Genomic DNA, 12,677 nt, shown 5'->3' with positions numbered 1-12,677 from the left:
AGAGAAAATATTTCCCTATTTTTCTATAGAGAATGAACTCTTATATAGAGTTGATTAGCAAAATGGACAAGTTGTGGAGCAACTTGTGGTCCCAAAATCGCATCGCCAAAAGGTGATGGATCTAGCCCATTCACATGTGCTAGGAGGGCACTTGGCTTATGAAAAAACCAAAGACCGGATTTTGCTGAGGTTTTATTGGCCCGGGGTACATAAAGAGATAAAAGCATACTGTGATTCATGCCCAGAGTGTCAATTACACAACCCGGTAGCGACCTTTAGGAGTCCGTTAGTGCCACTCCCGATTATTGAAACTCCCTTTGAGAGGATTGCAATGGATTTGGTGGGACCTCTTGTTAAGTCTGCCAGAGGTCACCAATACATTTTGGTTGTCCTTGATAATGCTACCTGCTATCCTGAAGCAATACCTCTAAGGAAAACCTCTGCAAAAGTGATGGCCAAGGAGTTGTTCCAGATGTTCACTAGAGTGGGCATACCTAAAGAAGTACTCACTGACCAGGGGACGCCCTTTATGTCAAAGGTTACAAAAGAGTTGTGTAAACTGTTGAAAATAACTCACTTGCGTACCTCAGTTTATCACCCCCAAACAGATGGACTAGTCGAAAGATTCAACAAAACCTTAAAAGGGATGCTCAGAAAAGTAGTGGCACAAGATGGGAAAGACTGGGATTGTCTTTTACCATATCTTATGTTTTCTGTACGGGAGGTGCCTCAAGCATCTACCGGATTTTCTCCCTTCGAGCTAGTGTATGGTCGGCACCCTCAGGGTCTTTTGGATATTGCCAAAGAGACCTGGGAGAGTGAGGCTACACCCTACAAAAGTGTGATTGAACACTTGTCCCAAATGCAGGAAAGGATTGAAAAAGTAAAGCCCATTGTAAAAGAACACTTGCTGCAGGCCCAGGAGAGTCAGTCCCAGGTTTACAACAGGTCGGCTAAAGTAAGAAATTTCAACCCTGGGGATAGGGTATTAATCCTTGTCCCCACAGTAGAAAGTACATTTTTGGCCAAATGGCAAGGACCTTATGAAATAGTTGAGAAGGTCGGAGAGGTGAATTACCGGGTTCACCAACCAGGTAGACGTAAGCCCTACCAAATTTATCATGTAAACCTAATCAAACCCTGGAAGGACCGAGAGGTGTTAGCAGCTTACAGCAGTGGGAAAACGGGATGTAGCGTTGAGATACCAGAGGTAAAAATTGCAGACACTTTGTCGGGATCTCAAACCCAAGAGGCAAAGGAGTTTGTACAGAAAAATAAAGATGTCTTTTCTGAGCTACCTGGTCGAACAGACATAATTAAACATGATATTGTAACCGAACCAGGGGTCAGAGTCAACCAAAAGCCTTATAGAATACCTGAGGCTAGACGTAAAGCTGTCTCCCAAGAAGTCCAAACAATGCTTCAGTTAGGGGTTATAGAGGAGTCCCATAGTGACTGGTCTAGTCCTATAGTCTTGGTCCCCAAACCTGATGGCACCATACGTTTCTGTAATGACTTCAGGAAACTGAACACTGTCTCAAAGTTTGATGCTTACCCAATGCCTCGCGTGGATGAGCTGATTGATAGGCTTGGTTATGCTAGGTTCTTTACCACTTTAGATCTTACAAAAGGTTACTGGCAAGTACCGTTAACTGAAGGGGCCAAAGAAAAAACGGCTTTTAGTGTCCCTGATGGCCATTTTCAGTATGTAGTCCTTCCCTTTGGTTTCATGGGGCCCCGGCCAAATTCCAGAGGATGATGGACACAATTTTAAGACCACATCGTAGATACGCAGCTGCCTATTTAGACGATGTGATAATCCATAGCACAGATTGGGAAAGTCATCTACCCAGGGTAGAAGCTGTCCTGAATTCTATTAGGGAAGCGGGTTTGACAGTGAATCCCCAAAAATGTGCCATTGGGCAAGAAGAGGCAAAGTACTTGGGGTACACAATTGGGCGAGGAGTTATAAAACCTCAAATAAACAAAGTGGAAGCCATCCAGAGCTGGTCAAGGCCTTTGAACAAAAAACAAGTCAGAGCGTTCCTAGGTTTAACTGGTTATTATAGGCGTTTTATTGAAAATTTTGCCAGCATTGCGAGCCCTTTAACAGACCTTACAAAAGGGAAGGATTGAACCAGGGTCAAATGGACCACGGAGGCGGAACAAGCCTTTCAGAATCTGAAGCAGGCTCTATGTGCCCACCCAGTGTTAGTCACACCAGATTTTAAAATGGAGTTCATTGTGCAAACAGATGCCTCGGATGTTGGTATAGGGGCTGTGTTGTCGTAAGTAAGGGCTGGGGAAGAGCATCCAGTAGTGTACCTGAGTAAAAAGTTAAATGAACATGAAAATAAATACTCCATTGTAGAAAAGGAGTGTTTGGCAATTAAGTGGGCCGTAGAAGCTCTCAGGTATTATTTGGTAGGGAGAACATTCAAACTGGTAACTGACCCCCTTAAATGGATGTGCCAAAACCGTGAGAAAAACAGACGAGTGACCCGATGGTTCATGTCTCTTCAAGATTATAGTTTTACAGTTGAGCATAGGCCCGGGCGTCAGCTGGGAAATGCCGATGCCCTGTCCAGGATGTACTGTTTAAGGGCACAGAGTGTTCCTACCCCAAGGTCGAAACAGGGGGGGAGGATATGTGACAGGACCAGGGGAAAAGTGGTAGAAGGAGTCTACATTTCACCTAGGTTCCTGTCTTATGCGTTCTAAAAAAGCAGCCAGGGAATTGACAGCAAGGAAAACTAGGTTTTCTCTTTGCAAGGGTTTTGTTAAAAACCTGGTTAGAAGGGCCTGGCTGCTTGGAGCAGGGAGAGATGGGTGGGTCCCTGCTCCAATTATCCACTCCAGGTATTCAGGGTAACTGTGGCTAATCACCTTGGAACCTGGATGTGCTATAAAAGGGCAAACAGCTCACTAGCTGCTCTCTCTGCTCCTGGGAAGAACCCTGCTGGGTGAGTGAAAAACAACAGTGTTTTTTGTTGATGGAGCTGGGCACAAGGCTCAGTTTCATGTAGTTAGGGACTACTGCCTGTTTAGATGTAGTGGCCAGACGGCCAGGTATTTCATTTGTTTTGAACTGTTTTGTTCAATATTTATTTTTCTGCAAAAGTCAATAAAACTGGCTGAGGCCAGTTGCACCGTACTTGCTTGGACTGGACTGTGTTTTATGTGCCTATAGCGCCCGTCTATCCCAGGAGACGGCGGTCCCGTGAGCTAATCCCGTCACAGGACATTGACCTTTTCTGTTATTTTGTCGTATTTGTTGTTTACTTCAAAATAAAAAAAAATTTAATCTTCAAAGTTGTGGGCATGTTCTGTAAATTAAATGATGTAAATCCTCAAACAATCCATGTTAATTCCAGGTTGTGAGTAGAGTTGAGCGAACACCTGGATGTTCGGGTTCGAGAAGTTCGGCCGAACTTCCCGGAAATGTTCGGGTTCGGGATCCGAACCCGATCCGAACTTCGTCCCGAACCCGAACCCCATTGAAGTCAATGGGGACCCGAACTTTTCGGCACTAAAACGGCTGTAAAACAGCCCAGGAAAGGGCTAGAGGGCTTCAAAAGGCAGCAACATGTAGGTAAATCCCCTGCAAACAAATGTGGATAGGGAAATGAATTAAAATAAAAATTAAATAAATAAAAATTAACCAAAATCAATTGGAGAGAGGTCCCATAGCAGAGAATCTGGCTTCCCGTCACCCACCACTGGAACAGTCCATTCTCAGATATTTAGGCCCCGGCACCCAGGCAGAGGAGAGAGGTCCCGTAAACAGACAATCTGGCTTCATGTCAGCAGAGAATTAGTCTGCATGTCATAGCAGAGAATGAGGCTTCACGTCACCCACCACTGCAACAGTCCATTTTCATAAATTTAGGCCCAGCACCCAGGCAGAGAAAGAGAGGTCCCGTAACAGACAATCTGGCTTCATGTCAGCAGAGAATTAGTCTGCATGTCATAGCAGAGAATCAGGCTTCACGTCACCCAACATTGGAACAGTCCATTGGCATATATTTAGGCCCCGGCACCCAGACAGAGGAGAGGTTCATTCAACTTTGGGTTGCCTCGCAATATAATGGTAAAATGAAAATAAAAATAGGATTGAATGAGGAAGTGCCCTGGAGTCCAATAATATATGGTTAAGGGGAGGTAGTTAATGTCTAATCTGGACAAGGGACGGACAGGTCCTGTGGGATCCATGCCTGGTTCATTTTTATGAACGTCAGCTTGTCCACATTGGCTGTAGACAGGCGGCTGCGTTTGTCTGTAATGACGCCCCCTGCCGTGCTGAATACACGTTCAGACAAAACGCTGGCCGCCGTGCAGGCCAGCACTACCAAGGCATAAAAGGCTAGCTCTGGCCACGTGGACAATTTAGAGACCCAGAAGTTGAATAGGCCGAACCATCAGTCAGTACGTGGAGGGGTGTGCACACGTACTGTTCCACCATGTTAGTGAAATGTTGCCTCCTGCTAACACGTTGCGTATCAGGTGGTGGTGCAGTTAGCTGTGGTGTGTTGACAAAAGTTTTCCACATCTCTGCCATGCTAACCCTGCCCTCAGAGGAGCTGGCTGTGACACAGCTGCCTTGGCGACCTCTTGCTCCTCCTCTGCCTTGGCCTTGGGCTTCCACTTGTTCCCCTGTGACATTTGGGAATGCTCTCAGTAGCGCGTCTACCAACGTGCGCTTGTACTCGCGAATCTTCCTATCACGCTCCAGTGCAGGAAGTAAGGTGGGCACATTGTCTTTGTAGCGTGGATCCAGCAGGGTGGCAACCCAGTAGTCCGCACAGGTTAAAATGTGGGCAACTCTGCTGTCGTTGCGCAGGCACTGCAGCATGTAGTCGCTCATGTGTGCCAGGCTGCCCAGGGGTAAGGACAAGCTGTCCTCTGTGGGAGGCGTATCGTCATTGTCCTGCCTTTCCCCCCAGCCACGCACCAGTGATGGACCCGAGCTGCGTTGGGTGCCACCCCGCTGTGACCATGCTTCATCCTCATCCTCCTCCACCTCCTCCTCTTCCTCGTCCTCCTCGTCCTCCAGTAGTGGGCCCTGTCTGGCCACATTTGTACCTGGCCTCTGCTGTTGCCAAAAACCTCCCTCTGAGTCACTTCGAAGAGACTGGCCTGAAAGTGCTAAAAATGACCCCCCTTCCTCCTCCTCCTCCCCCTCCTCCTCCTCCTCCTCCTCCTGGGCCACCTCCTCTTCCATCATCGCCCTAAGTGTTTTCTCAAGGAGACATAGAAGTGGTATTGTAACGCTGATAACGGCGTCATCGCCACTGGCCATGTTGGTGGAGTACTCGAAACAGCGCAACAGGGCACACAGGTCTCGCATGGAGGCCCAGTCATTGGTGGTGAAGTGGTGCTGTTCTGTAGTGCGACTGACCCGTGCGTGCTGCAGCTGAAACTCCACTATGGCCTGCTGCTGCTCGCACAGTCTGTCCAGCATGTGCAAGGTGGAGTTCCACCTGGTGGGCACGTCGCATATGAGGCGGTGAGCGGGAAGGCCGAAGTTACGCTGTAGCGCAGACAGGCGAGCAGCAGCAGGATGTGAACGCCGGAAGCGCGAACAGACGGCCCGCACTTTATGCAGCAGCTCTGACATGTCGGGGTAGTTGTGAATGAACTTCTGCACCACCAAATTCAGCACATGCGCCAAGCAAGGGATGTGCGTCAAATTGGCTAGTCCCAGAGCTGCAACGAGATTTCGCCCATTATCACACACCACCAGGCCGGGCTTGAGGCTCACCGGCAGCAACCACTCGTCGGTCTGTTGTTCTATACCCCGCCACAACTCCTGTGCGGTGTAGGGCCTGTCCCACAAACATATGAGTTTCAGAATGGCCTGCTGACGTTTACCCCGGGCTGTGCTGAAGTTGGTGGTGAAGGTGTGTGGCTGACTGGATGAGCAGGTGGAAGAAGAGGAGGAGGAAGCCGAGAAGGAGGAGGTGGCAACAGGAGGCAAAGAATGTTGCCCTGCGATCCTTGGCGGCGGAAGGATGTGCGCTAAACAGCTCTCCGCCTGGAGCCCAGCTGCCACTACATTTACCCAGTGTGCAGTTAGGGAGATATAGCGTCCCTGGCCGTGCTTACTGGTCCACGTATCTGTGGTTAGGTGGACCTTGCTACAGATGGCGTTGCGCAGTGCACACTTGATTTTATCGGATACTTGGTTGTGCAGGGAAGGCACGGCTCTCTTGGAGAAGTAGTGGCGGCTGGGAACAACATACTGTGGGACAGCAAGCGACATGAGCTGTTTGAAGCTGTCTGTGTCCACCAGCCTAAATGACAGCATTTCATAGGCCAGTAGTTTAGAAATGCTGGCATTCAGGGCCAGGGATCGAGGGTGGCTAGGTGGGAATTTACGCTTTCTCTCAAATGTTTGTGAGATGGAGAGCTGAACGCTGCCGTGTGACATGGTTGAGACGCTTGGTGACGGAGGTGGTGGTGGTGTTGGTGGTACATCCCCTGTTTGCTGGGCGGCAGGTGCCAACGTTCCTCCAGAGGCAGAGGAAGAGGCCGAGGCGGCAGCAGCAGAAGAGGTAGTAGGGGGAGCCTGAGTGACTTCCTTGGTTTTAAGGTGTTTACTCCACTGCAGTTCATGCTTTGCATGCAGGTGCCTGGTCATGCAGGTTGTGCTAAGGTTCAGAACGTTAATGCCTCGCTTCAGGCTCTGATGGCACAGCGTGCAAACCACTCGGGTCTTGTCGTCAGCACATTGTTTGAAGAAGTGCCATGCCAGGGAACTCCTTGAAGCTGCCTTTGGGGTGCTCGGTCCCAGATGGCGGCGGTCAGTAGCAGGCGGAGTCTCTTGGCGGCGGGTGTTCTGCTTTTGCCCACTGCTCCCTCTTTTGCTACGCTGTTGGCTCGGTCTCACCACTGCCTCTTCCTCCGAACTGTGAAAGTCAGTGGCACGACCTTCATTCCATGTGGGGTCTAGGACCTCATCGTCCCCTGCATCGTCTTCCACCCAGTCTTGATCCCTGACCTCCTGTTCAGTCTGCACACTGCAAAAAGACGCAGCAGTTGGCACCTGTGTTTCGTCATCATCAGAGACATGCTGAGGTGGTATTCCCATGTCCTCATCATCAGGAAACATAAGTGGTTGTGCGTCAGTGCATTCTATGTCTTTCACCGCTGGGGAAGGGCTAGGTGGATGCCCTTGGGAAACCCTGCCAGCGGAGTCTTCAAACAGCATAAGAGACTGCTGCATAACTTGAGGCTGAGACAGTTTCCCTGGTATGCATGGGGGTGATGTGACAGACTGATGGGGTTGGTTTTCAGGCGCCATCTGTGCGCTTTCTGCAGAAGACTGGGTGGGAGATAATGTGAACGTGCTGGATCCACTGTCGGCCACCCAATTGACTAATGCCTGTACCTGCTCAGGCCTTACCATCCTTAGAACGGCATTAGGCCCCACCATATATCGCTGTAAATTCTGGCGGCTACTGGGACCTGAGGTAGTTGGTACACTAGGACGTGTGGATGTGGCAGAACGGCCACGTCCTCTCCCAGCACCAGAGGGTCCACTAACACCACCACGACCATGTCCACGTCCGCGTCCCTTACTAGATGTTTTCCTCATTGTTATGGTTCACCACAACAACAAAAATATTATTTGGCCCAATGTATTGTATTCAAATTCAGCGGGATATAAATTTGAGGCCTAGTATTTAGGCGCTGGGTGACCGGTATGGATTTAGTGACAGAATTAGACTTGGAAATGCACAGTAGCGTGTGTGTGAAGTTATTCTGAATGACCCTATGTGCACCTTGAATATTATATACCCTTTTAGGGATAGATTTCAAATAGCTCTGATATAGCAAAAACCACTAAATTATGAAATTGCTAAATTGGGAATTGTATTTCAACCCAGAACAAAAAATGTGCTTTGACGGACACTAAATAACTTGCCCAGCCACAACAGTACAGCGGTAACGACAGATGTAGCGGGATATAAATTTGAGGCCTAGTATTTAGGCGCTGGGTGACCGGTATGGATTTAGTGACAGAATTAGACTTGGAAATGCACAGTAGCGTGTGTGTGAAGTTATTCTGAATGACCCTATGTGCACCTTGAATATTATATACCCTTTTAGGGATAGATTTCAAATAGCTCTGATATAGCAGAAACCACTAAATTATGAAATTGCTAAATTGGGAATTGTATTTCAACCCAGAACAAAAAATGTGCTTTGGCGGACACTAAATAACTTGCCCAGCCACAACAGTACAGCGGTAACGACAGATGTAGCGGGATATAAATTTGAGGCCTAGTATTTAGGAGCTGGGTGACCGGTATGGATTTAGTGACAGAATTAGACTGGGATATGGCCAAAAAATAACCACACTATTGCTGGTTAAATGCACTTGGTGTGACAGCTTGACCAACCACACTACTGAGGGTTAAATGCACTTGGTGACGGGCGCAGCTTGCCCCTGATGTAGTATATGGCCAAAAAATGAACAGACTATTGCTGGTTAAATGCACTTGGTGTGACAGCTTCACCCTGATGTAGGCTTTAGCCAAAAAACAACCACACCATTGAGGGTTAAATGCACTTGGTGACAGGCGCAGCTTGCCCCTGATGTAGTATATGGCCAAAAAATGAACAGACTATTGCTGGTTAAATGCACTTGGTGTGACAGCTTGACCAACCACACTACTGAGGGTTAAATGCACTTGGTGACGGGCGCAGCTTGCCCCTGATGTAGTATATGGCCAAAAAATGAACAGACTATTGCTGGTTAAATGCACTTGGTGACGGGCGCAGCTTGCCCCTGATTTAGTATATGGCCAAAAAATAAACAGACTATTGCTGGTTAAATGCACTTGGTGTGACAGCTTCACCCTGATGTAGGCTTTAGCCAAAAAACAACCACACCATTGAGGGTTAAATGCACTTGGTTGCAGCTTGGATGCACTTGGTCGCAGCACCGCACAAGACACAAAATGGCCGCCGATCACCCCAGAAAAAAGTGACTGACAAACGGTCTGGGCAGCCTAAAAACAGTGAGCATTTGAATTTCAGCAGCTCAATGATGCACAGCTGCAGATCGATCGATTAATCAAGTCCTTTGGAGGAGTTAATCTGCCTAATCTCGCCCTACTGTCGCAGCCGCAACCTCTCCCTACGCTAATCAGAGCAGAGTGACGGGCGGCGCTATGTGACTCCAGCTTAAATAGAGGCTGGGTCACATGGTGCTCTGGCCAATCACAGCCATGCCAATAGTAGGCATGGCTGTGACGGCCTCTTGGGGCAAGTAGTATGACGCTTGTTGATTGGCTGCTTTGCAGCCTTTCAAAAAGCGCCAAGAAAGCGTCACAAAAGCGCCATGAAAGCGACGAACACCGAACCCGAACCCGGACTTTTACGAAAATGTTCGGGTCCGTGTCACGGACACCCCAAAATTCGGTACGAACCCGAACTATACAGTTTGAGTTCGCTCATCCCTAGTTGTGAGGCACTAAAATACGAAAAAACTCAAGGGGGTGAATGCTTTTGCAAGGCACTGTAGAAAAACAGAACTTAATATTTGGTGCAGAAACCTTTGTTTGCAATTACAGAGGTCAGACGTCTCCTGTAGTTCTTGACCCCAATTTTGCACATGTAGTGTCCCACTAGGTAAAGGTGGGCACTGCACAGGTTAATGTGTTACATTGCATTAAATGTCATGTGCATGTTTTTCCCTGTATTATCTGGGTGTCAGGCCTGTCAGGGTGTAGTTTAGCCTCCCAGACGTTAGAGGGAGCTGGAGAGCCCGAGTTACATATAGGAAGGCCCAGACAGGGAAGTGTTAGTTCATTCCAGGGGACTAGAGGAGTCAGCTCGTCCACCTGAAGCTCCTGAAGCTAGGATCAGCTCAGTAGAGATACCCCAGTGGCAGGAACCAACCTCCTGGGAGAAAGCTACCGTTTTCCACCTGATAAGAGGAGGTGACCCAGGGTAAGCAAAGTGACCCTGATAGGCAGAGGAACTTAGGAACCATAGCAAGCAGTATATTACCTGAGGAAGAAAGTAACCAAGGATATAAGCCACCCTTTTAGGCATCCGGGCCTTGGGAGATATAAAGCCAGAGCAGGAGTTCTATAAAGGACAGTGTACAGTGATTCTGGGAAAAGTACAACCTGCTGCTGAGTGCTTGTGGAATTTACCCTCAGTGTAACTTGCATGACTATTGCCTGCCATACTTGTGAATAAGCCCCTTTTTGTGGAACTGTAATACAGAGACTATACTACTCCCTGCTGTACAAAGTTGGATTGTCCAGTAAAGTTTACGTTTTGGTTCACTATATACTTGTGTACTTTCATCTTTCCAACCATCCACCGGCGTGCCACCGGCCAAAGGCACTGGCGTCACGAATTACCACAGGGACCTTGCCCCAGGCACACAAAATACCTGTAACATCCAGGGCACCTCAACTACCATCAGGCCTGGTCCCTATCTACAGAGCGTGCCCCAGAGGAACTGTGTCTACCTCTCCTTCACTGCCACGCGCCTGCCCAGGGTTCTGCAAATATAGTGAGTACCCTCGATTGCCCATAACTGTGACCTCACTTCGTCATACCCTGCAGGTCTGGCGTGTTGCATAAATTGGCGTCACGAACAGGATCCGAATATTCCTGCGCCATTGCGGATACAAAAACTGTGTGCTGAAAATTGTCTTAAAGTGACAGGCCCTAATTATTTTATTGCAAATTGCTGGGCCAAAGTGAACTGTAATAATTGCGGTGTGAAGATTGCATTGTATGGACTATTTTCTGCCGATTTGAGTCACCGCTTGCTGTCAGTGAATAGACAGCCAGTTTGCTCATTTAACCTGATCGGATTACAAGTGCGCCTCGTGGAGCTGTTTGGCGCGAAAAAGAGGACTTTGGCGCGAAAAGAATCAGGCGGAGCCATCGCCCAACCAACCAGGAAGAAGAACCCCGCCTACCTGAGTCCCGGAGCTACGAGAGGCCGCGCCCACCTGCTGACGCGGTACACAGGACGTCCCGACACCCGGAGCTGCGCATCTCGCGAGACTTGGAGCGAGCACCACCAGAGTGAGTACCAACTTTAAAAACCTTTACCGGCTTCTCCGCTTACCTGTCCGGAAGCTCCCCGACCCCTGCCAAGGCACCGGAGGGATCCCCGCTAGTCGTGAAAGACTTGTCTGAAAAAAAAAAGTTAAAGTTGCTGCCATAGCCGCTCCGGTCCGCTCCGCTACATTTAAAGGGCCATACCCACCTAGCAACGCCATGTCCGCGGTCGAGGAAATCGGACAGGCAGCCCTAGTCGTGCCTGCTGAAGTACCCGCAGCCGACTCTGGGCCCACTGCCGCCGCGGCACCGCCAAGCCTGATGCCGCTAACCATGCCGTACTATTTCGGGGCCCCCTGGTTCCCACGTTATTCAGGGGAAGCCCACAAGTTAAAAGACTTTAGGGAACAGATACTGGCTCTGTTCCGGCTTTATCCCATCAATGCTGAGCAGCAAATGGAGATCCTCTTAGCTCAGTTAGAAGGGGCCGCCCGCAGGGAAGTAATGTCATGGCCCCGTTCTGAGAAAAATAGCCTGGAACAGATCTTTGAACGTTTGGGCACCACATTTGAAGCCGAGAACGGTGTCAGAAGTTAAAATGCGTTTCTTCAGCAGAAAACAGCAGCCTGGAGAGTCGCTCCGTGATTTTGCCCTGTCCTTACAGGAGACGCTGAGAGCTGTAGTCCAAGTGGATCCTAAAGAAGCTGAGGACCAGGACCGGACTCTTAGAGAGCAATTCATTGCAGGCATAAGTACTGAACATTTAAAGGGCCAGCTACGGATGTTGTCAGCTCAACACCCTCACTGTACATTCTTGGATTTTAAAGAATTGTCCATCAGCATACTGGGCCAGAACCCTGCTCCAGGGCCAGCAACCTTCCCTGAACCCCAGGCTTGTCAGCCAAAGACTATTAATGTGGGGTCTGCAGGAGTCGGTCAAGCCACCCAAGCTCCAGTCACAGATGTAGTGGCAGCACTAATGGAGCAAGTGAACTATCTTACTCTAAGTCTAGAGAAGGAGTGGGAGAGACCATTGCTACTAGAAGATAAGGATCCTCTTCCTCCAAGGCTCCCACCTGCATATGGAGATGTGTATCCAAAAGAGCCTGATGGGCGACTGAAGTACCGGCCCAGAAGTAGAAAACAGCCTGTCTGCCAGCATTGCAAGAAATATGGACATACCGAATCCATGTGCTGGCAGTTAAACGACTAACCCCTGAGGCAGAGGACCGCCCCTCGGGAGGTAGAACAGAAGGTCCAAAGGATCCAAACTGGATGCCTAAGTATGTCGGGTCCCGTCCGAAAATTAATATATGTATCAACGGGATATCCTTTGAAGCCCTGTTGGACACCGGGTCACAGGTCACCACCATTCAACGGCCTGCCTTTGACAAGTTCTGGGATCCAAGTCTCCTCACCCAGCCACCAGAGTCCTGGCTAGATATTATCGCTAGCAACGGTAAGCCAGTGAAAGTGCATGGGTATTGGGAACCTACTCTTCAGGTGGGAGAAGCCACCCTGCCACAGCAAGGCGTGATTGTGGTACAAGCCGGAGGTAAAGGAGGACACCCCGTGATCTTAGGGACTAATGTTCTTAAAAATTGTTACTCCGAAGTGCTTGAAGCATTGAACCAAACCAT

This window comes from Bufo gargarizans, chromosome 4 (genome assembly GCF_014858855.1).
Source record: "Bufo gargarizans isolate SCDJY-AF-19 chromosome 4, ASM1485885v1, whole genome shotgun sequence".
In the NCBI taxonomy this organism is placed as follows: domain Eukaryota; kingdom Metazoa; phylum Chordata; class Amphibia; order Anura; family Bufonidae; genus Bufo; species Bufo gargarizans.
The sequence above is the reverse complement of the archived record's forward strand: the minus strand, read 5'-3'. Positions refer to the sequence as shown.